This window comes from Notamacropus eugenii, chromosome 6 (assembly GCF_028372415.1).
Source record: "Notamacropus eugenii isolate mMacEug1 chromosome 6, mMacEug1.pri_v2, whole genome shotgun sequence".
In the NCBI taxonomy this organism is placed as follows: Eukaryota; Metazoa; Chordata; class Mammalia; order Diprotodontia; family Macropodidae; genus Notamacropus; species Notamacropus eugenii.
In genome coordinates, this window is record NC_092877.1 from 344,790,896 (window position 1) to 344,814,574 (window position 23,679).

Sequence of the window (23,679 nt, forward strand, 5' to 3'; positions counted from 1 at the left end):
TCCTGGTGGTCTCTCAAACACATGATGCCCTTATCCTAACCAAATTTATAGTATTTTCTGAGGGTCTCTTTAGTGTAAATGAGGCTGAAGGGAAATGTGTGTGTGTGTGTACATGCACACACATATAGATAAGTATGTATATACTGTAAGCACCTAGTGTGTTCCAGGCACAGTGGGACACAAAGGCAAACATTAAACACTCCCTGCCCTTAAGGAGTTTATATTCTATCCAAGGATCTTATGATCAACAAGCATTTATTATTAAGGGCTAATTTACTGTGTGTCAGCTGTGGGAGGCACTGAGAAAGGCCAAAAACTGTCTCTGCTCTCCGGGGGCTTACAATATAATGGGGGGGGGAGAGGTCCAATTTGTTCAGGATCCCTAATCTAGCCTGATCCCCAAGTTCCTGTTCCTCCTCCTCCATTCTCTTCCTCCTATTCCTCTTTTCATTTTCTCCTTTCCTTCCCTTTTCTGCCTCCTAGAAAAGTATAAAAACTAGCATATTTTTCAAAGTCTTGCTTAATTTCTTGCAGGTGAGTGTCTCTCTAAGAATGACAGCCTGGAACGCTGTGGGAGTATTCCAGCCTTGAAATGATATTATTCAAATCTCTCTCTCTCTCTCTCTCTCTCTCTCTCTCTCTCTCTCTCTCTCTCTCTCTCTCTCTCTCTCTCTCTCTCCCTCTTTTTCAACAAAGAGGCTTCAGTGCGCTAACTCCTCAGCAGTGTTCACAATCCAGTGTTGTTTCTTTAAAACTGTTTAACGTCAGAGATCTAATGCTATAGCAACCGTCCATCATATCGCATTAGCCCCCAAGAAAGGGAAGGAGGGATAAAGGGAAAAAGCAGGGGTGGGGGAGGGCAAAGAAGAACTGCTCTTTTCTGCTGCATAGGTTTCAGAGTGAGCCAATGCAATGGGTGCATTTATTTGGGGTTTTAGTTGGATTCGCAAATTTAAAATACTGGATTCAGCTAGCAGAGGAGGTGGGAAGCATTTGCAGCCCTCCTTGGGCAATATGCAGATTTTTTTTACTATGGTGTGCATGAAGCAATGGTCTCAAGGCTGTAGGGCAGAATTAACTGGTAGGCATCAGGGAAGCTTGAAGAAACTACAATGTATTAGATCAGAAACTGAGAAGTGGAAGCAAATTGGCTTCTAGCTTACTCTGCATCTACTACAGAGCTGAAAGACCCAGAAGTGGTTTCTGCTACCAGCCCCATTTAACAGATGGTGAAATCAAAGTACAGAAAGCAAAGTACGTTGCTCAAGTCAATCAATCAACCTATTGATATTTATTAAGTACCTACTATTTTCCAGGTACTGTACAGTCATGGCAAAGCAGTTTTGGGAGCCATTCCTCACAGGCAATAAGGAGTTATTATGCACTTACTATGAATATAGATAGATAGATAGATAGATAGATAGATAGATAGATAGATAGATAGATGGATGAGAGAGAGAGAGAGAGAGAGAGAGAGAGAGAGAGAGAGAGAGACTTAACCTGTGATTTCAACAGTGTGTATGGAGTTTCCCATGAGGAGCTACCCCAAGCAAATGGAGATCCATCCTTCTCTGCAGTTTGTAGTCTAAAAAGATTTTTTAAAATATAATTATCTGCACACAAGAGAGTCAAGGTAACACTGAAAAGACAACTGGGGAAGCTGGGTTCAAGTTCTGCTTCTTGGGGGCACAGTCACAGCGAGACCTTGGGCATATTTACCTCTCTCCCTACTCTAGGCAGCTCTCCTTAGTATTAACCATAAAGAAGGCGCCCAAATAAATTGATATATAGGAAGTTCCTCACCAAGGAGTTCCTTATATCAATGGAACCACAAGTCTGGTCCCTGCCTTTATAGGTATACATCAGTTTTTCTCGATAGGTTATAAGCTCAGGAGCAAGCTAGAGCCAGGAGAACGTGAGTTCACATCCATCCTCGGACACTAGCTGTGTGACCCTGGGCAAGTCGCTTAACTCCCATTGCCTCCTCTCTCTCTCTTTTTTTTTTCCGTTTGTATCACCCCCCTCCCCCCATGCTGGTGCTTTCTGTTGATTATCTCCAATTTATTTTGATTATATCGTTTTACAGACATTGTACAGGTTCTTTGCCTTTTCGTTCCCTAAGCATAACACAGTCCTCGGCACATAGCATTAATAAATCTTGTTGACCGCCCTATGGATCAGCACCACTCAGGAGGTGAAAAGCGCAGGGGATCCAGGGAGGCACCAGGGGCAAAGTGAGGGAGGAGACCCCGCACGAACAAGCGCGGACCAGGCGGATAAAGGCAGAGGGGGGGAGGTAACGAACGGGGCCAGCGGCGGGCAGGCCGGGGTCGAGCTCGGGGAGTCGGCGCGGGGGTGAAGGGCTCCGAAGGCCCTTGGGCGGTCGCGGCCGGAGGCGATGGGAGCCAAGGGAGTTCGTAGAGCGGAGCGAGGCGCTCAGGCCCGAGTTCTGGGGGACGAGAGGGGGTGCACCGAGGCAGGCGGGCCCGTGCAGGTGGGACTGAGGAGGGTCAGCACCTGCGTGCAGGGGGCCGCGGGCTGCCAGGCCCAAACCCTCGGGGAGGGCACTCTGCCTTTCATCGAGGCCCGCGAGACGGAGCTGAACCTCTAAGCCGCCCGAGGCTGCCCGCACCAGGCTCCCCGAGTCCTGCAGTGCCGCAGCTGCAGAGAAAACCCACGGGGGCCGGGAACGACCCTGCCCCCTCCCCGCCCTTCGGGCCCCCAGTGGGAAAATAGGAAGCCGGCCCGGCCGCAGCCGTCTCCGGCGCATGCGCCTTACTCCTTCCCCGTCTTCCCCCTCTTTTCTGGTCGCAGTGGATCAGTCCATCGGGGGCCTGGCTGGGGGGCCGTACCATTGCGGCGCGGGGGCGGGGGGAGAGGGCGGTGCCTGCGCGGCCCCCAGCGGCGGCATCTGGGCACTCCCTCCTTAGCTCGCTGCTGGCTGCTGGCTGGGCTGCGGGAGCCGGACGGGAGCGGTGCGGGGCTTGGCGGCCGAGAAGGAGGAGGCGGAGAGGGAAGAGGACGAGGCTCAGCGGCGGCGGCGGCCGAGGCAGAGGACTCTCGGCTCAGGCGCGGCGCGGGCTCCGAGCAGCTGAGGCGGCGGAGGCGGCCGCGCCGCTCTGGGTGTGGCCGGGCTGTCCGGGCCTCCGGCCCCGGGGCTATGAGCCGCGAGCTCCCGAGCCCGTGCCCGAGCCGCTGCTAGAGGCCGCCCGGCGGGCAGGCGGCCCGAGGAGGAGCCGCGCGGCGGCCCAGGCAGGTGAGCCGGAGTGGGGGAGCGACCCGGCCTGCGCTGCCCTGCCCCTGGTCCTGGTCCTGGTCCTGCCCCTGGTCCTGGTCCTGGTCCTGGTCCTGCCCCTGGTCCTGGTCCTGCCCCTGGTCCTGCTCCTGGTCCTGCCCCTGGTCCTGGTCCTGCCCCTGGTCCTGGTCCTGCCCCTGGTTCTGCTCCTGGTCCTGCCCCTGGTCCTGGTCCTGCCCCTGGTCCTGCCCCTGATCCTGATGCTTCCCCTGGTCCTAGTCCTGGTCCTGCCCCTGCCCCTGGTCCTGCTCCTGGTCCTGCCCCTGGTCCTGCTCCTGGTCCTGCCCCTGGTCCTGCTCCTGCCCCTGGTCCTGGTCCTGCCCCTGGTTCTGCTCCTGGTCCTGCCCCTGGTCCTGGTCCTGCCCCTGGTCCTGCCCCTGATCCTGATGCTTCCCCTGGTCCTAGTCCTGGTCTCGCCCCTGGTCCTGGTCCTGGTCCTGCCCCTGGTCCTGGTCCTGGTCCTGCCCCTGGTCCTGATCCTGGTCCTGCCCCTGGTCCTGATCCTGCCCCTGGTCCTGGTCCTGCCCCTGGTCCTGGTCCTGGTCCTGCCCCTGGTCCTGGTCCTGCCCCTGGTCCTGCCCCTGATCCTGATGCTGCCCCTGGTCCTGGTCCTGGTCCTGCCCCTGGTCCTGGTCTTGCCCCTGGTCCTGGTCTCGCCCCTGGTCCTGGTCCTGGTCCTGGTCCTGCCGCTGGTCCTGGTCTCGCCCCTGGTCCTGGTCTCGCCCCTGGTCCTGGTCCTGGTCCTGGTCCTGCCCCTGGTCCTAGTCCTGGTCTTGCCCCTGGTCCTGGTCCTGCCCCTGCCCCTGGTCCTGGTCCTGGTCCTGCCTGTCTTCTCTTTCCTCCTCTCCTTCCCTCCGCCCTTCTCCCTTTCCTCGCTTTCTTCTCCCTCCCCTCTCCCCTTCCTCTTCCCTTTTGCCTTCTCTCCTCCCTTCTGTCTCTTTTCTGCACTTCCTTCTTTCCCCCTCTCTCCTTCCTTTTCTCCCTCCCTTCTTCCTCCCCTTTCTCTTTCCTCTCCTCCTTCCTTCTTTTCCCCTTCCCTTCCTTTTTCTCTCCTTCCCTTTCCTCTTCCCCCTCTTCCATCCGCAATTTTCCCAATTCTGTGATTCTGAGAAGAAAGAATGGCTCTTAGACGCCTTGGAACTGGCACAGCCCTTAGCCCCGGGGGATGGATCATTGATTTAGACCTAGGAGGGAGCTCAGGCAACTGGGTGGTGCCCCAGTGGGTATGGGGCTGAGCCCGGAGTCAGAAAGCCCCTAGTTAAAATCCAGCCTCAGAGGCTTACCAGCTGTGAGACCGAGTCACCTCACCTCTGCCTGCCTCCGTTTCCTCTACTGTAAAATGGGGATAATAATAGTATCTACCTCTCAGGGTTGTTGTGAAGATCGAATTATATCATATTGGTAAAACACTTAGCATGGTGCCTGGCACATAGTAGGAACCTAATAAATGGGTAGGGAATAATAAAAGTTTATTCCTTACCTTTTGAGAGTCATCCAGTAGAATCCCTGGAAGAACACTGGTCCTGGGAATAGAGGACCACAGTTCTAATCCCACTTTCACACTTGAAATCACTAGGCTTCAGTTTCCTCATCTGTAAAATGAGGGGAAGGTGGGGTAGGGAGTGGATGGCTTCTCTTGTTCTTTCTGACTGTGGATCTGTGGTCCTACAAACCTCAGAGTTCCTTTAGTCCAACTCCCTCATTTTACATATGAAGAAACTGAGGTCCTAGGAGGTAAAAAAGTCTTTTCTGAGACCATGCCACCCTGCTGAGATGGCTCTGCTTTAGGGAGAGTCGTGTATCCCCACTCAACTCCCCACAAGTGGTTCTTCAGCTTTTGTTTGATGACCTCTAGAGAGGGTTATCCCCTTAATGCATTCTGTTCCACTTTGGGATCAGTTGAGGAACCTAGTTTTGTTTTGGTTTTTTTTCCTTATAGCAAGTCTAAACCTGCTTCTTTCTGTGTTGTCTCGGGCACTAGAGTATAAGGTCCGTGAAGGAGGACACACACACACACACACACACACACACACACACACACACACACACACACACACACACACACTTTTGCTTTTCTTTTTAACCTTATTGCGTAGCACAGTGCTTGGAACACAAGATAGTAGACCAGGAGTAAATGCTTTTGATTGGCTGCTTTGCTTTTTCTATCTGTTACTTCTGATCCTGACCTCCATCATCACTCTTTCCCATTGCAACCTTACTTGAACACTCTTATTATCCATAGCCCCTCCAGAGTTCTCTAGGCTAAACATCCCCAGTCCATGCCACAGATCCAGAGCTGGCGTGATCTCCAGGCCCTGGTTGTCCTCCTCTGGACATTTTGTTAAAGTTTATCAAAGGCCATCCCAAAATGAGGTGCCCAGAACTGAACATGTGGTGTCTCCAGCCTATGTGGCATTCAGTAGGAGTATCGTCACCTCCCTAATCATAGACACTACCCTCTCTATAAAGCCTAACATTGCATTAGGGTTTTCTTCCCCCGCCATGGTATCCTAATGACTTGTAATTGAGTTTACTTTGTATTAAAACCTCCTTTTCCGGCCCTTCCCCTTCCCTGCTGTGTGCTGGGCTTCCTCCTTTTCCAGGCGATGCCCTTGTGGCTCTTCCTTCCTAACCTCGAGTGGAGCTGGAGGGAGGAAAGTTATGCCTGCCCTCTTGCAAGGAGGTCTGCCTCTCACTAGTCCTCATCTTCTTCATATATGAAGTAACAGTTGGACAAGATGATGATTCTGTGAGTCTGCATTTGAACGTGGGTCCAACTCATCTCCATTGTGTAGCAGAAAGAACAGTAGACTGGGTTCTATTCCTGGCTTTGTCTCCAGTTAACTGTGAGACCTTGGACAAGGTATTTTTGCTCAGTTACCTCATCTGTAAAATAGAAGGTTAGATTACATAGGTTCCTTTCTACCTCTAAATCCTGTGATTCTCTGGCTTTCCTTCTCCTTTCCTATGTTGACTTCCTTTTTGTGTGTGTTTTACGGGTGCTATATTCAACTTGCATCTTGAGATTAGGACTTGGGTTTTTGCTTTATTTCCTGCCTTCTGCTATCATGATGTGAGAAAAGCAGCATCACAGATTTAGAGTTTAGAAATAATCTAGTCCATGCCTATTCTCTTACAGATAAGGAAACAGGATCAGAGAGTTCCAAGTCACATAGCAGCAGAACTAGTATTTAAATCCAGATTTTCTGAATGCTAAAATTATATTTTTTCCATTATACCTTGCTGTCCTGTCTGTGCCCTTCCCCTCCCCCTAGCCCAATTGTATCTTTGGTTTATTGTTTTGGGGATATTATCTGGCGGTTTGGGCTTTGGTCTTACAAATGATCCCATTCTCCAGGAGAGACAGAGAGAGAGACAGAGAGAGAGAGCCAGAGAGAGAGAGCCAGAGAGAGAGAGAGAGAGAGAGAGAGACTTTGTATATGTAGCAAAGCAATTGTTAGATTTGAGTACTATTTACTTCCATTGTGTCTTGCCCAGACCACTCATCTTTCATTAGAAACCAATCATCAGGATCCTTTAATTACCATTAAATTGTACTTGAATCTTCTAAAGTAATGTTATTTTGTTTAAAGGGCAGCTAAGTGGTGCAGTGGATAGAGCACTGGACTTGGAATCAGGAAGACTGGTCTTCATGAGTTCAGTCCAGCCTCAGACACTTACTAGCTTTGTGAACCTGGGGAAGTCACTTCCCCTTGTTAGCCTCAGTTTCCTCATCTGTAAAATGAGTGGGGAAAGGAAATGGCAAACCAGTTCAGTGTCTTTGCCAGTAGAACCCCAGAATGAATCATGAAGAGTAAGAACAACAAAAGTTTGTTGAAAAACAAAACTTAGAAGGAGGTGGGAGAAGGGAAATGACATTAGTAAGTCACATAAAAGACCCCTATGTACAGTTCAACAAACATTAAGTTCTGGATGGGTAATAAATAATGACATCAGTGATATCAAATCAAAATATTTCTTAAATAGTAATTCCTATACATTACATTGTGTCCTTAAGAACATTGAGTTCTTAGCCTGGGGTACATGGACTTACTTTTTTAAAAACTATTTTGATGACTATTTCAGCATAATCAATTTCATTTGTAATTCCATACACTTTATTTTATACATTTAAGTAATTATTCTGAGGTGGCTTCACCAGACAGCCAAAGGAGTCTATGACACGAATTGAAGAATCCCTGGTCTAGAGAAACAGCATAAATTCAGTTCTGGGGAAATGTTACTGGATTTTAAAAAGTTGTTTGTAAGTGGGAAACTATTTATTGAGAAAAGGAGTTATTTTCTTTCCTTTTTTCTTTTTATGACTGAACATTTTTCATTTCCCTGATAAATACATCACTGCCTTAAACTTTGCTGTTCACTGATTCAGAGACCTGGATTTACAATGAAAGCAAACAGGTTTTTACTTGTGCTAATACAGAGGCAAGCTTTTGTCAATGTGGATTGTTTTGGTTATTTTCATTTTGTTTTGTTTTTTTAGTAAATGAAGAAAGGGTTGGGTTTTCCCCCCTGTTAAATCTGCATTCTGCTGAGATGATTTTGGATTTGGCCCCAATTGATAATCAGTACGATTCCCTTTATTAATTAGCCTCCCAACTCTTATCTTCTCAGTCTTGTGAACTGAGATTGAGATAGGTACTTCCTCCTTTCTGATCTGTTGGAAGTCATATTAGTAGAGAAAACATACTTTGGGAGCTGTTTTTCTGATATTTAAAATTATGTACAACTCTAAAATGTAATCCCTGTGCTTTTAGGCCCTCTGACAAAACATATTTTCAAATTTCATTTTAAAAATAACTCATGTGTGGGAGTTCAGCCTTGTTCATTCCAACTAGAGTGGAGAAATTCTGCTTTGCATAATTGAGTTGTGGTTTTAGGTGACACTTTTCCTCCTCACTACTCCTAGAGTCTTGGAATTTTATTTTTCATCAATTAACTGAGCCCCTTTGAGCACACACAGACCAAAAATCATAGTTTTCCATAAGCATTTGTTTTCTCCTACTGTAATTCCTTTGGAGATCAATTTAAAGAAGAATAAGAAACTTCCACTGGTACCTAATGCTCAGAATAATCATCAGTTTAGCCATCATGGTAAAGCAGTATTTATGTGTTCATGTCCTACCTTGGTTACCTTTTTAAAAAGATTATGTTTACATTTGTAAAGTTGCTTATGATGAGCATAAGTTCTTATACACAAAAAGAGATAATGCTAATAGTTACATTTGATAACTCTTTTTTCCTTTTAAATTTATAGAATTGATTTTCTTTCTATGAGTGGGGTGTGGTGTAAGTTTAAGATGCATCAGTTTTCTTTTTTTTTTTTAAATAGGCATTTGAACCTGTTGATAAGTTATTAGAATTAGTGCTGAACTAAGTATAGGCTACATTGTTTTTGCCTGACTGCAAATTTTGTTGAGATAATGAATTGTTAATGTGAGAATCTTTTGCTTGAGCCTAGAATAAATTTTCATATTGAATTTCTTTACCCTAGCTATGTTCATCAGATGAGTGGTACTGGAGACTTGTAGTAAATGAGTGTCTTTCTTTGTGTATGCCTTGTGCACCTGTAGAGAATGTAAGTTCCTTGAGAGCAGGGACTCTTTCATGTTCACCTTTGTATCCCTCAGGAGCTAGTGGGTAACTTTGGTTTCTTAGTGGTATTGGGCTGTCATCAAAGTTTAGAACCAAAAGGAAATGTAGAGGATATCTAATCTATTCTTTTCATCTATAGGTGAAAAAACTGAGGTCCAGTGAGGTTAAGGGATGTGTGCAAGGTTAACACAGTTAGTTCATGGGACCTGGAGCTTCCAGTTATGTTTCTTATGTTGCCTCACGTTGTATGTAAAAACTCTGTTTATAAACTGTTTGAAAGGAAGAGAAAGCAATGTGTCTGCGTTGGTGGGGGAAAGAGCATGAGTAGTACAAAAATCTCACTGCCATTAGACATCCCCCCATCCCCAACAGTGATACTGCTTCTGTGCCAGTCACTGACAAGGCCACAGTCCTTCCTGCAGGGTCTGCCTGAGGAAGACTCCTCCTTCATTGGTGGCCGCATCCCTTGTCTGAGGCTGCTGCTTGACGAACTTGAACGTGTTCTTCATGTGTCTGCTGGTGTTTCCCAGTATTCATAAAATTCTCTGAAGTTGTTGCTTTGTCTGACCCTAGTTTGCTATCCATACAGTAGCTATTTGTCCAGTTCTGAGCAGCTGTATTCAGAGTTAGGCCTAAGCAAAATGGTGAAGTTTGTTTTTAACAAGAGTACAGTATATTTTTGCAAAGGCACACGTCCTTGCTTGTTAAATCTTCACATCTCAGAGCTCCTACGAAGATGTGTACTCTGACATTTTTTTTTTCTTCTCCTCATGAAAATATACCTTTCCTGGGTCTCTATCACCTTAGGACCTTGTTTGGGGATGGCCTAGGTAATCAGAGAAACTAAATTCATTAAAACATACTAATAAAAAAGTTTTTAAAGCTATTAATAGGGCATAATCGATTAATAGCCCTCCAATAACAATAGGGCTTTAAAGTGTTTAGTAACAAAATATCCTAAATCAAGGGATATTCACTGTGGGAGTCTGGCATGAGGATAAGCAGATGAGGAAATATTTTGGGAGAATATTTTGGACTTTTCCAATCATGTTGCCAAGTGACTGGCTTTCTATCCTGCCCCATAGGGCTGGCGTGGCTGCGTGGTAGCACATTTGCTCCAGTTCCGATAGTCTGCTTCCAAAGGATCCTGTCTGGCCCACCATGTAATACTCAGTATGGGAAGGAAGCTGTTAAAACTTCTCAGGAAGTTAAAAAGTAACATTGTTGCATTTCCTAACCTCTTTTTTCATTTGTCTGCCCTCTGGTGGAGGTAATAATAACAAACAACAAAATGGCCTAAGGGAGAGGAGAAAAATGGAAAAAACCCCAGAAGCAATAGGGGTCACAAACCCGCACTGATAATCAAGAATTGACTAATTCACTTGGTTTTAGACAACATCTCCAGATTAATCACAGTGTAAATAAAAAGAAAAAGGAAGTCAGATTTGGAATATAGGTCTCTAAAAAAATGTCAGTTTAGCTTCATAACATATTCTAACTACATGCAGTAATTGCTGCCTAAATCTACCTTTAATATGGAGTGTTTTATCATTCATCCACATTCCCCTCCCAAAACAAATAATAGTCCTAATACTGTTGTAGAATACATTAGAACCCTATTATTAACATGGTTAGGTTTTTACATGACAGAACCTGTCTTCTGGAACACAATTACATATAATAAGAGTCTAACATCACATAGGTTAACTAATAAAAGATTTTCCCCAGTACAAGTACTTCCAGGTTGCTTCTATAAAGATGATTTTCTCTCAAGATCTCTAAAATTAAGAGATGGTTTCATCTATTTTGAAGGAGGAAATGTAAATCATTGTAGAATAGAATTTGAAGTATATTCTTATATTTCTTCCTCCCCCCCCTTTATTTGGGTACACTCATCACATATTATAGAAACTTATTTCTCATTTAATCTTTGAGCCCTTTCTGGCACTATAATTTTATGGTTTGGGTCATAGCATATTAAAATACTCTGTTCATAGTTGTCATAACTCTTCAAAGTGCTCATTCTCAATCCTCATTCTCTTTGACCTCTCTGTAGCCTTTAACACTGCTGATCACCTTTTCCTCCTTCATAAACTCTTCTCACACACACCTCCTCCTTTCTCTCTCTCTCCCTCTCTCTCTCTCTCTCTCTCTCTCTCTCCCTCCTCCCCCTCCCTCTCCCCTCCCTCTCCCTTTCCCTCTCCCTCTCTCCTGGTTCTCCCACCTCTCTGACCACTCTTTCTCTGTCTCCTCTGCTGGATCTTCATCAACATCATTCCCTCTAACCACAGGTATTCTTCAGAGTTCTGTCCTGAACTCTCTTCTTTTCTCCATCTATGGTGATGTCATCAGCTTTGGCAGATTTAATTACCATCTCTGTGTTGATGTCTTGCCTCTTCATCTACTTTTCAGTTATCTCTAACCAGATGTTCAGTAGACACCTTAAACTAAACATGTCCAAAACAACTCTCTATCTTCCCCCTGTCATCTTCTTCTCCTCCTCCCCCAACTGCTTTGTTACTGGAGAAAACAATACTATCCTTCTAGTCTCTCATAATGAGTGATCCTGGATTCCACACTCTCTGTCACCCCACATATCCAGTCTTTAACTGAGGCCTGCCAATTTCACCTTGCAATGTCTCTAATAAGCCTCCCTCCTCTTCTGTAACACTGACACCATTCTGGTGCATACCCTCATGACCTTATGCCTGGACTGTTGCAGTGCCCTATAGCTGATTCTGCCTGCCACAAGTCTCTCACCATGCCAATCCATCCATTCGGACATCAAAGTGATTTTCTTAAAGTGCACGTCCAAGCCCTACTCAATAAACTCCAGTGGCTCTGTATTGCCTCCAAGATCAAATACAAAATCCTGTGTTTGGCATTCAGAGCCCTTTGTAACCTAGACTTCTACCTTTCATTCTTCTTAAGTATTGCTCCCTTTCTTGTATTCTTTGATCCAATGACACCGACTACCTGGCTGTTCCATGTACAAGACGCTCTGTCTCTCAGTTCTGGGCATCTCTTTTCTGGCTGTCCTCCGTGCCTGGGATGCTTTCCCTCCTCAACTCCATCCACTGACTTTTTTGACTTCCTGTAAGTCCCAACTAAAATCCCATTTCTACAGGAATCCTTTCCCAGCCTCTCTTAATGTTAGTGCCTTCCTTCTGTTAATTATTTCCTACTTATCCTATACATTGTATGTGTTAGTTTGTATGTTGTCTCTCTCCTTAGATTGTGAGGAACAGAACTGCCTTTTGCCTCCTTTTGTATCCCCAATGTTTAGCACATTGTCTGACATGTAGCAGGTACTTAATAAATGTTTATTGATTGATTTGATTATTTGATGGAAAATTAGTGCAGACTTCTCCAGGTGCCTCAGACAATTTGCTTCACTCTGGGATAGTACCACTGCAAGCAATATTTTGCCCATTTTAGTGATTAGTTTTTAAAAACTGACAACTTCTAATAAACCTATCAGAGTCAAGTGCCTTGACCATTCAGTCTAACAGAATGTGCTTCCTTACTACTTTGGTGTTTAGTGTCTTTTCTGATTTTTAGCTGCAACCACTCCTGTGACTAGTGTTTTACGCCTGAACCTTTCTTTGTTAATTTAAGTGAAGATTTTAGTGAGGATATTTTTGTTTGAAAAAAGTATCAAGTAGACTGATAGAGTTAAACATAAGGACTTTGTGAAGGACTTGTTCAATTTCTGTAATGTGGGAAGTGACTTGACAATTTTGAGTTCATTAAATTCTTTTTAGAGTTGGAAACAACTTTGGTCCAACTCCTTTAATTTACAGTGGGAAAGTTCAATTAAGATCTTTGTAGATGGGGTGACTTGCCCAAGACCAGATAAATAATTAGGGTCAGGACAAGCCTCTTCAATACAAGTTCACTACAAAAAACTCTTTCAACTCTCTAATTCTATAGTTCCTTGAAAACTCATATGTTTTCATGTATTTGTGGCATGTTCACTTGTGGTAGACAAAAAGACATTTTAGATAATCTTGTCAGATGTTCTAGAATTCTTACCTGAAAGTGTAGGTTTCTAAGTAGCATGATACTATTTCATTCTACTCAATTCATTAATGTTTAGTAAGAGCTTGTGGCCAGGCGCAGATCTGATCCCTGGGGATGTAATAAAAAGAGATAGTCCCTGTCCTTAAGGAGCTTAAAATCAAATGAATGAAAATAACACACAAAAGGAAATGGAAAAGTCAGGATGGGACCAAGAGGTACATTGTTTAGTGGAATTGAAGTCAAGCAGAACTGTTGGTGGAAAATGGATCTGTGACTTCTTTTATGTGGATATTCCTCCACCATCACAGATTGTGAGACTGTCTATGCTCTCCTCTCCTGTGTGAATAATCATGGAGAACATTTATGTAGCTCTTTACATAAAGCATCTCCTTTTTTCCTCAGGACAACCTTGAAGTGGTAGGTGCTGTTATTTTAGAGAAAAGGAAACTAGTGTCTAAAGCAAGACTGGAGCTCAGGTTTTCCTGACTCCCAGTCACACACTTTATGCGCCATGCCACCTAACTGAATCTCCTCTACGTCTTCCTCATCGTTGGCCACAGTGGCCTTGCTCATTTTCTCTAGATGGCTCAACAGAACCAGTGGAACACAGACCATCACTGGTTCTTATCCCTGGGCTCTCACAGCCTTTTCATTCATCTGTTTCTTTAATAGTATGCTTTTTTCTACTTCTTCATGATTCCTTGTTTGTAATATGTTGTCATCCTGTTTATATCCATGCTACACCTCAGGTGACTCTCCATCTTAAAATGCTGGGCAAGTCTCTTCACCTCTGTTTGCCTTAGTTTCCTCATTTATAAAACTGAGATGATAATAATAGTACCTCCCTTCCAGGGTTGTTGTGGGAATCAAATGAGATTATCTTAGCACAGTGCCTGACACATAGTGGGCATTATATAAATGATAACTAAGATGATGATAGATTAACTCTCTAGGTTGTCCATCCAAATGTCTAGATACATTCCTGGCACCTAGTAAGTACTTAATAAATACTTGTTAGTGATTCTTCATTCACTTGATTTTTTCCCATGCATTTGACTAGACTTTTTGAGCAACTGTTGGTAATATTCAGGAGGCTGTGTAATGTTCCTGAGCTTGCTATATTCAGCACAATAAATAGAACAGCATGTGGAAGATTTCAGCATCACATGTTCTTGGGGACCAGAGGATTATCAAAGTTATCTCAATTCTGTCTGTCAAAGAATCTTATATCATTTTCACATTGGCACAAGCTGTACACCTTGTTGGAGAGCATTTAAAATCGTATTTTACTTTACTGAATTAAAAAGTTTGAACAAAGAATAAGCACATTGGGAAGTTAAATTCTTTGTGTCTTTCAGGCAATTGTGTGATGATAAAGATGTCATCTGCTGTAGAATATTACTTCAAAAGAAAACTTGCCAGTTCCCTTCAGATATCCTCATTAAGGATGCCTTATGTGTGCATACATTATTCTTTGAAAACATTTTAAAGCTGAGAAAACAGGCATATGGCTTTCTAGTTGTTGACAGTCTCTCAGTTACTTTTTATGGGTAATAATGTCTGGCTTTTTCCCATGACTTTAGTACTTTCCCTTTCACATATTTTGAAAAATGGTCTCAATATCCTTTCTGCCAACTCATGGATCTCCAGCGTGTATAGTCGATCTAATGTGGCTGCTATTGGTGTAATCAAACTCCTTTTCCCCAACTTTGTTCTCTTTTCAGTGCTATTGCCACTTCAGTTTAGTTTAATTCTGTGACCATTTATCAAATGCCTACTGTGTGCCACTTGCTGTGCTAGACACCAAGGATAAAAAGACAGAAAGAACAGTCGCTGCAGTCCAGGAAGGAGCTTTCATTTCCTTCTATAAACACACCCAAATGTATTGCCTCCATGGTCCTGGAGGCTGAGACTTTTCTCTTCTCTTTGCACATATTTTCTTTGGTCTGTCGCCTTCCTTATGGTTTCATCCTTAGTGCCTTGGAGTGATTTTGTTTGGTTCAGTCTCTCCCCTGTTCATCCTTTAAACTTTCTTTCTTCTTTATAGGTTTTTTACTGGTTTTTGAGGCGATACTGCTCATGATCTTCTGGCATTTTACTCTGAAGGATTGTACAAATGAAAATATTCTGAACTTGGCTTCCATGTGTCTTCACTTGGCAAGGAGATACAAGTGTTTGTTGATCAAGACAGTTTTTTTGCTCTTTTGGTTTCATTTCGTTGTATTTTATTAGCTAAAGTTCTGTATGAAATTACCATAATTGGTCTCTATGTCTTTACCACCATTTAATCCCCCCCACCTTTTTTCTTGCAACAACAACTTGTTTAAATAGGTCAAGTTGGAGTATTTCCCTGACCCTCTCCCCCATTTTGTTCTTGTACAATTTTTTATCTTTATTCTAACAAGTTGCTGATCTGTACACAGGCCTATCAGCAGCAAGTGGTTTCCTATCTGTTAAAATATCAGTTTCATTTTTTGTACTTTTTGCTTCCCATATCCAATGCAAACCAATTCTGTTTTTGAAGAAGATAGTCATGATGTATGGTCATTATGCTTCAGGAGCATGCTTTGAGCTCTCATTCTTTAATATAACAACACTGTATTTTCCAACTTTTTTTGCCTTCTTTTTCTAGCCCCACCTTTTCATTCAAGTCTCCAAGTATCAAAGTATATGTTGATTTAATTTGGAGGAAGTTAGTTGAATTTTTCATAGAATTTATTTACCTCTTCATTCTCTACAACAGAGAAATTAGGCTACTACGTAGTATAGTGGATAGAATGCTGAATTTGGTCAGGAAGATTCTGTCTCTGACACTATATGATCTCAGGCAAGTCTAATCTATCTGTACCTCAGTTCCCTCATCTGTGAAATCAAGGAATTTGGACTCAGTGACCTCCAAGACCCCTTCCACTTCTAAATATGATTCCAACTAACTGTTTAACAAGGAGAAGTTATTAGTAGTTTGTAGATGAGTTAAAGAGAATAGAGATGAATAAATGGACGGACGGATTTTAGCAGTAGGGTTCCCTAGGGATCAGTATTAAAACTATTCTTAGTAAAATAACATGTAATGGGGAAGGAGAGGGAGAGAATAACTAGATTTAGAGATGTCTTTAAGCTTTCCTGGGTCATAAAATGCTAAACTGACTCTTATTCCATATTAGTTGTTTAAAAATGATTGGTAAGTGTTAAGTTAGGATAACACTCTAAACTGTATTCAATATATAGTCTCTGAAGTACCAATCATAGAGTGCTGAGAAGCTGCCTAGGAATCCCATTGATTTCCCTGAAAGTAGCACCTCATTGTTTGTTTGAGTGAAGTAGACCAGAATGATATTCTGCATCATCAGGAAGGGTGCTTTAGTGGAACAAAATCATCCCAACACTTTATCAAATTGTGTGTCCTTTCTATTTTTCTGTTAAACTTTCATAGATTATTTATCTAATCCAAAGAGGTTCTTGTAATTTTGTTTGGACAGAGTATCCATTCTTCATATCACAACATCATCAGCCAATCTCCTTTTGAAAATGTTATGGCAACTTTTTTTGTTTTTACATCACCTCCATTTCTAAGGACATCCATACATTCTCCATTCTTTTACCAAGCAAAAGCCATCTCTTTTAACAAAGAATAAAAAGAGAGAAAAACAATTTGGCAAAAATAATTGGTATGTTGCCAAGTCTGCCAGTCTAGGCAGTGTTCTACACCCGGAGTCTCTCCACTCCTCCACCACCCCCACACACACACACTCCCCCGCCCTTTAGCAAAGAAAGAAAGGAGACATATTTTGTCATTTCTTTTCCAGGGCCAAGATTCTTCATTATTGTAATTAACACAGTTCAGTTTCTTTCTCTTTTTCTTTTTGTTCTTTTGCTTTACTTTGTTGTCATTGTACAGATAGTTTTCCTGGTTCTGAACATTTCATTCTGCATCACTTCATATTTTTCTCATACCAGTTCTTCATATTTATCATTTCTTATAATTTATGAACATTGCACTGTGTTCATGAACAAACCATGATTTGTTTAGTCATTCCTTAATTGATGAACATATGTTTTTTTTTCCAGTTCTTTGTTACTACCATATATGCTACTTTGAATACTTTGGTACATATGGGGGCAGGCTTTCTTTTTATCTTTGACCTGAGCTTCCCTAATTGCCTATTGGACATTTTATATCCAATAGATATCCTGGAGACATCTAAAAACTCAACATATCTAAAAATGAACTCATTATCTTTTCCCCTAAATGCTCCCCTCTTCCAGACTTTCCTGTTTCTGTCATGTGCCCCACCATTCATCCAGTGCCTAAAGTTTGCAATTTTACCATTATCCTGGATTTCTCATTCTCTCTGCCTCACTCCACCATCCAGTCATTTAATAGATCTTAACGTCTTTAGCTCCTCAACATCTAGTCACACAACTGCCACCTTAGCACGGGCCTTATTACTCTTGCCTAGATTATTGCAGCAGCCTTCTCAGTATTCTTCCTGCCTCAAGTTTCTTTCCACTCCGGTCATCCTCCATACTCCTGCCAGATCATTTAAATGCAAATCATGTGACTTCTCAACCCAACCAAATCCTGGAGCTTCCTATTACCTTTAGGAGAGGAAAACCTGAGTTCAAGTCCCAAATATGACACTGTCCAGGTTACCCCACACAAGTCAGCAAACCCTTCGGTACTCTTGGCAATTCTCTTAATTTTGTACTGGTATTGCATTGGTTGAGGGTTTCCTCACCAGTAGTTCTCTGTTTCAGTGAAAGCACATATCTGGACTAAAATAAAAATCAAATGGACTAGTAGATATAAGTGAACTTAAAATTTTTGTAATATTCACAAATTTGAAATGATTCTCCTTCCAGTAAACCTTTTACTACTGTCTTGTAGATTTCAGCTTTTAAGAAGCAAAAAGAGATGCATGTCCTTCAGGTGTTGAGAACAACTTAAGATATGGATTTTAGGAATTACTTGTTTTAGCTTTGGTAACCATTAGCATGAAAATTACAAGTAGGTAAAGAAAGCTTGTTTGATTATGGGTTGATGTAGCTATATGCAGACTGACCCAGTTGCATAATTGTATGTGCCGTAAAATGTTTCATTTTAGTACTATTTCTGTGAGAATTTTAAGAGGGAGAGAGCAAAGGAGAGCCCTCTGAATTACACATCTGTGCGTGTGTGTGTGTTTTAAAATTCATTTAACAAATTGGCTTGGATACAATGGTTCATTGGTATCATTCAAATTATCGTAACTGGTACTGCTCAGCTGTTTTTATAAAATGTCTGGATTTGCTGCTTTCTTCCCAGCTTCATAATAGTCTCACTATACGGTGTTGTTATTTAAAGTGCATGAAATACAAAATTTGTTGAAAATTTTCTCCATGCAAAAGAAACTTTATTAGGCAAGAGGAAATTAATATCTTAAAATGTCTTTAAGAATATGTCTTTAAATTTTTTAGTTTTAACAGTTGATCAGTCCACTAAACTCCCTTTATTTGCTCTTGTGCAGAAAACATGCCATAATTTTTATCTCTTACTTTATCTCTTACTTTTTATCTCTTACTATAGCTTTCTTTTAAGGGCCATGTTATTTGATGCTCTCAATTTTTTTAGACTGTGAACTTCATCTTCCAGCTCTAAAATCCTATGGTCCTACTATAATCACTTTTTGGATTATGAATGTGACAGTGAATTTGTTAGTGGATTCTATAATTTTAACGTAATGAAATGCTATTCTGATTTATATCACTTACTAAAGTATTTATTTAAATTCAGTATCTTTAGGAGCTAATTCTCTTGGATAAGGAAATTCTTTATATATTTTACTGTATTAATAACAAAAAGGAGAGACTGTCTCTACAACAGTACTTATGTGTCTGCTCAGTTTAAGAATGGTATGAATAAGCTTGAGAGGTTCCCAGGGAGAGCACCTAGAATGAAGAGCCCTGAGCCTATGTCTTTGGAAGAATGATTGAAGAAAGTGGAGAAGATAAGCCTTAATGGGGATGTGAGAACCGTTCTTCAAGTGTGTGAAGGGCTGTCATGTAGAAATGGCAACATATCAAGTATAGGTTTGATCTAAAGAAAACTTCCTGATTGTTAGAACTGTCCAGAAGTGGAACAGGTTGGAACCCATCATCCCTTGAGGCAGCTCCTTAATTGTCTATGGCAATGACTGGATGAACACTTGTTTGGTGTGTTATGGTAGAGATTCTTTTTCTTGGGGGAGGGGGGACAGGGGGCAGTGTTATGGTCACTTTTCTACTCTTAAATTCTGTAATTCTCCACTGAAAGCTATTACTTCAGCTCAGGACCTCACCTAGTCTATTGTGTAACAGCCTCCTAATTGGTCTCTCTGCTTCAAGTAACTCCCTTTTTTCCAGTTCATCTAACGTATAACTATCAAAAGGTTATTATAAAGCATAGATCTAACCGTATCACTCCCTTCCTTGGTAAACTTCAGTGGCTCCCAATTGCCTTTAGAATCAAATACAGATTTCTCTGACATTCAAAACCTTTGCTCTCCTGGCTTCCCAACTCTTGCCCCAGGCTTTCTAAATGTTATCCCAATGGATGTGGGGAGCCTTCCCCCCATCTCCTGCATAGACTGCCCAGCCTTTATCCAGGCACTTCAAGTGTGGAGAATTACCTTTTTCCAACTTTTCTGCCACTGTCCCTCCCTTTTCCCCATTCTAGTGAGACGCTCGTGGACCACAGGCCCTCTCATCTCTTCACAGTAGACAAGGCTGCTCAAACTGCTTGGATGAGCAGGGAGTCATGGTGGGAAGGAGGACCATCAGACCTTATTATCTACCTGCTGCTACACCTTCCAGACCTCTGTGCACTGCTATCTGACCCACAGATATGCCCTAGGCCTTGCCATAGGCCCCACAGCTGAACCCTCCTAAATGTGCTGCTTCCTCCTGTTAGAATGTGAGCTTCTTGAGAAAAGGACCTTTCACACTTCTAAATAATAGCAATAATATAAAATACCTTAAAGTTGCAAAGTGCTTTATGTATAATGTATAATATCTTATTGTTCCTCACAGCAACTCTGTGAAGTATTATCCCCATTTTACATATGAGGAAATTGAGACAATGGTTAAGTGACTCACCCAAGGTCACACAGCTAGTAAGCATCTGAAGTAGGATTTGAACTCAGATCTTCCTGACAACAAATTCAATAATGTGCATTGCCACCCAGCTGCCTGTTTTTATCCCCAGTACATAGCATGGTGCTTGGCATCAGTAGGCATAAGTAATTGCTCTCATCAGTTCACTCACATAATCTACAGTTTAGCTAAAACTAGCCCTTCTGTTCCTCACTCAAGATATTTTGTCACTCTGTGCCGTGAATGCCCTCTTATCACTTCCTACTTTTAAAAATTCCTGGTTTCTTTCTAAGCTCAGCTCACAGCCCAGCTCCTCCATGAGGCCTTTCCTGATCTCCTCACCCTCATGTGAGGGATGTGCTCTGTGGCCCATTCTCCCCTCATTATCTATTTTTGTTACATATATTTACGTTTGTATATATTGTCTCCTTTTGTAAGCCGCTTAAAGTCAGAGATTATTCTGCTTTGTCTTTATGTCCCCAGCATAGGACCTAAGCACGTAGTAGGCACTTAACAATGCTTGTTGGTTGATAAAAGAAATAAGGAGTGTGTAAGAACATTCCCTTTTATATCCTTCATCTCTGGAGTGAATAGCAAGGTTTAGATGAGAAAACACTGGGTTAAATTGGACAGGCTGGACTGTTGTGGACTTAATTACTATAGGAACTTGGAGAAACTGAGGCCCATAACTTTGCACACAGGTTTTGAAACCTTCACTCTGCCATCAGTGTCACCCCAGCTTCTCGGGCAGGAATGTGTCTCTTTGTTACCCAGCAGCTTGCTGCCTTCTCTCTCTCTCTCTCTCTCTCTCTCTCTTTCTCTCTTTCTCTCTCTTTCTCTCTCTTCTCTCTCTCTCTCTCTCTCTCTCTCTCTCTCTCTCTCTCTCTCTCTCTCTCTCTCTCTCTCTGTCTCTCTCTCTCTCTCTCTCTCTCTCTCTCATATACATACAGAGCCTACCTGGACATTAAGTTTTTCAGCTGCCCACCACAGCTTCTAAAAGATTTTCACTGCAAAATTTCTTTTTCTTACTCTCCCAAACAACTTAATTAAACAGAGATTTAATCACTGAACTACTGTACTAGTGTGGGAGATTCAAAGATTAAAAAAACAGCACCACAGTGTCTGCCCTTGAGGAGATTTTGTGGTATTGATAACTTTTATTAATCAAAACTTATTCATATAAAGATGTGAATTAGGCTTAACTCTCCCAAGGTTCATTTGTATTTTGAGGAGGAACTTATTAAGCCAAATGAATCCACAAGTGGTAGGATGTATAGGGAGAAATATTTTTTTAAATGGATTGAGACTATTCTACCTTGAATCCTGTTCCCCTTTTTATTTAGTCTGTCAAAAACCAAGATGTGCACTCCCTACCCCCAAAGGATTCAGTAAACCGAGCATTGCTTTGAGTCCCTGAATATTTGAAAGCACAGATAAAGAACTGAAGTTGTGGAATTCTGAGATCTGAGTTGGAAGGGACCTCTGAAGCCATTTAGTCAAACCTACATCTTAACAGGAATTCTTTCTGCCACAGCAGTAATCAGAAAGAACCAGCTTTGACTGTGACACACTGTGACAAGAAGTCATCTCTTCTTTTTTCTGGAGATAAGTTAGGAAAAACCCATGACTTCCCTAAGCATCCCAGTTCAGTTTGGAACAGTTTGAGTTGTTTCCTTCCCTCAGGCTTACATCTGCCTCCACAACTTAACACCTATTGCTTTGTCTTCTGGGGCCAAGCCTTCTACATGAACCCTTCAGATACTTGAGACAGTTATCACATTACACTTGAATCTTTTCTCATTCTGTTCCTCCCTTTCCCGGAAACAACAAAACACATATAATAACCAGCTGTGAGACAGCCACCTCTGACAAGTTCTGTACACATTGTTCCCATCTCTACTTAGAAGAGGATGAGTGTTTCAAATCCTGTCAAGTTAGAACCAAGATTAGCCGTTATAGTAAATCAGTCCGGCTTATTTTTAGTATTTTTGTTATGACTGATACTGTTATCTGCAAACTTGATAAACATGCCTTCTGTGCCTTCATCCTGATCATTGATAAAAATGTTAAATAGCACAGGCCCAATTCCTGGGACACTTCACTAGAGGCCTCCCTCCAAGTTAATAGCAAATGATTTCATGACTATTGTTTGGGCCTGAGCATTCAGCTGTTTCTGAATCCACCAGTGTCTGCTATCGTGATGCCCAGCTTTCTGACTTCCGCCCCCCAAGGAGAGCTTGAGGGACTTTGTCAGAGTCTTTCTAAAATCTATGTAAACTGTTTCTGTAGCACCTTCTCCAATCCAGTAAACGATTTTTTTAAAAAAAGGAAATAAGTTTTGTTTGTGATGATTTGTTCTAGGATGCTCCTGATGAAGCTATACTCAGTCCTTGTGATCTTAGCTTCTTTTTATAGATGTTCACCAAATTATTCCTTTAGTAATGCTACAATTTTGCCAAGAAGTAAATACATTTGGACTTACTTTGTAAACTACTGTCTTCCCCTCCTCATCTTTTTTTTTTTTATGGGGTAGAATTGGAATAACGTCTGCTCTTCTCCAGTTCTGTGATGCTTTCTTTTTTCCTTCCTGTAACAAAGCAAGGAATGACTTCAGAAATGAAAGGCCCTTCTGGGAAGTGAACTTTGTTGTTATTACCAGTAACTCTTGTGGCCAATTCTCCTGCTGATTTTCAAAGTTCTTTATTCAAGAAAAGTGTTGAGTAGTTTCCTTTGTTCGGGTGGAAAAAGAAATGTCAAGCTTTTGACTCTCAATTCTGTTCATGTATATAGTGTTTACTGTGTGCTTAACATTTTGTAATATTAATAAAGTAGTTTTAATGTGTCGGATCACATATTTGGAATTGATCTACTTTCTTTTTCAAAAGACTAGCTGATTGTATGTGCAAATCTTAGGGCATATATTTTAGGTCATTTCTTTTTCTTTTAAGAATGCAACTGCCAGTGTAGGTTCTCTTCCCTTCCTTTTGAGCTTCAGAGGGTATGAGTATGTGATCAGATTTTTAAAAAGCAATATACTAATTACACTAAATTCACATATTGTGCTGTAAGCTAATGATTACCTTTCTTGGACCTAGACAGAGCATGCTGTTTCTCTTGAAGTAAACAGCAACAAAATAGTATGATTCCAGAAACAAGTAAAAATTATTGGTAGTATGTTTTAATACTAAAATGATAAAAGGATAGTGACACTGAAGAAAATAGGCAAGAAAAATAAAATAATACCCTATACAGATAAGATGGCTGTCAAGTAAATATGCACACCCCAAATAGCTGTTCTGCTCCAAGTAAAATTAACCCTTCCTGCATTTAAATGTCCATCCTAAATAATTTTTTCTCCTTTCCCTTCAACATAGGCCTTCACCCTCTGCCCAGAAAAACCCAACCAACCTATTATAGTCAGGTATTCCTTCAGGAGACAAGAATTATTGGTATGGTAGTTATACTTAGTGTGTTCGTCCTTTTTTGCTGAAGAAGACCACGCCATCAGAGAAATAATGACATGATCTACACTTGAGTGCAAGTTTTGAGTAAGGGAGGGCTGTGCAGGTCACCAGCCTCACTTCTCCTCCAGAGCCATCTGAATCCAGTGACCAGATATTCATCAGGATGACTGGAGA

General features: G+C 42.0%; 1 protein-coding gene across 1 annotated transcript in view; it reads left to right on the top strand.

The window, feature by feature from the left end:
• Positions 1–2,913: 2,913 nt before the first annotated feature.
• Positions 2,914–23,679, top strand: part of GNB4 (G protein subunit beta 4) — a 53,637-nt gene continuing 32,871 nt past the window's right edge. Inside the window, exon 1 of the mRNA XM_072618422.1 lies at positions 2,914–3,256. The gene's annotated coding sequence lies outside the window, so the exon portion shown is untranslated. The remainder of the gene's footprint in view (positions 3,257–23,679) is intronic.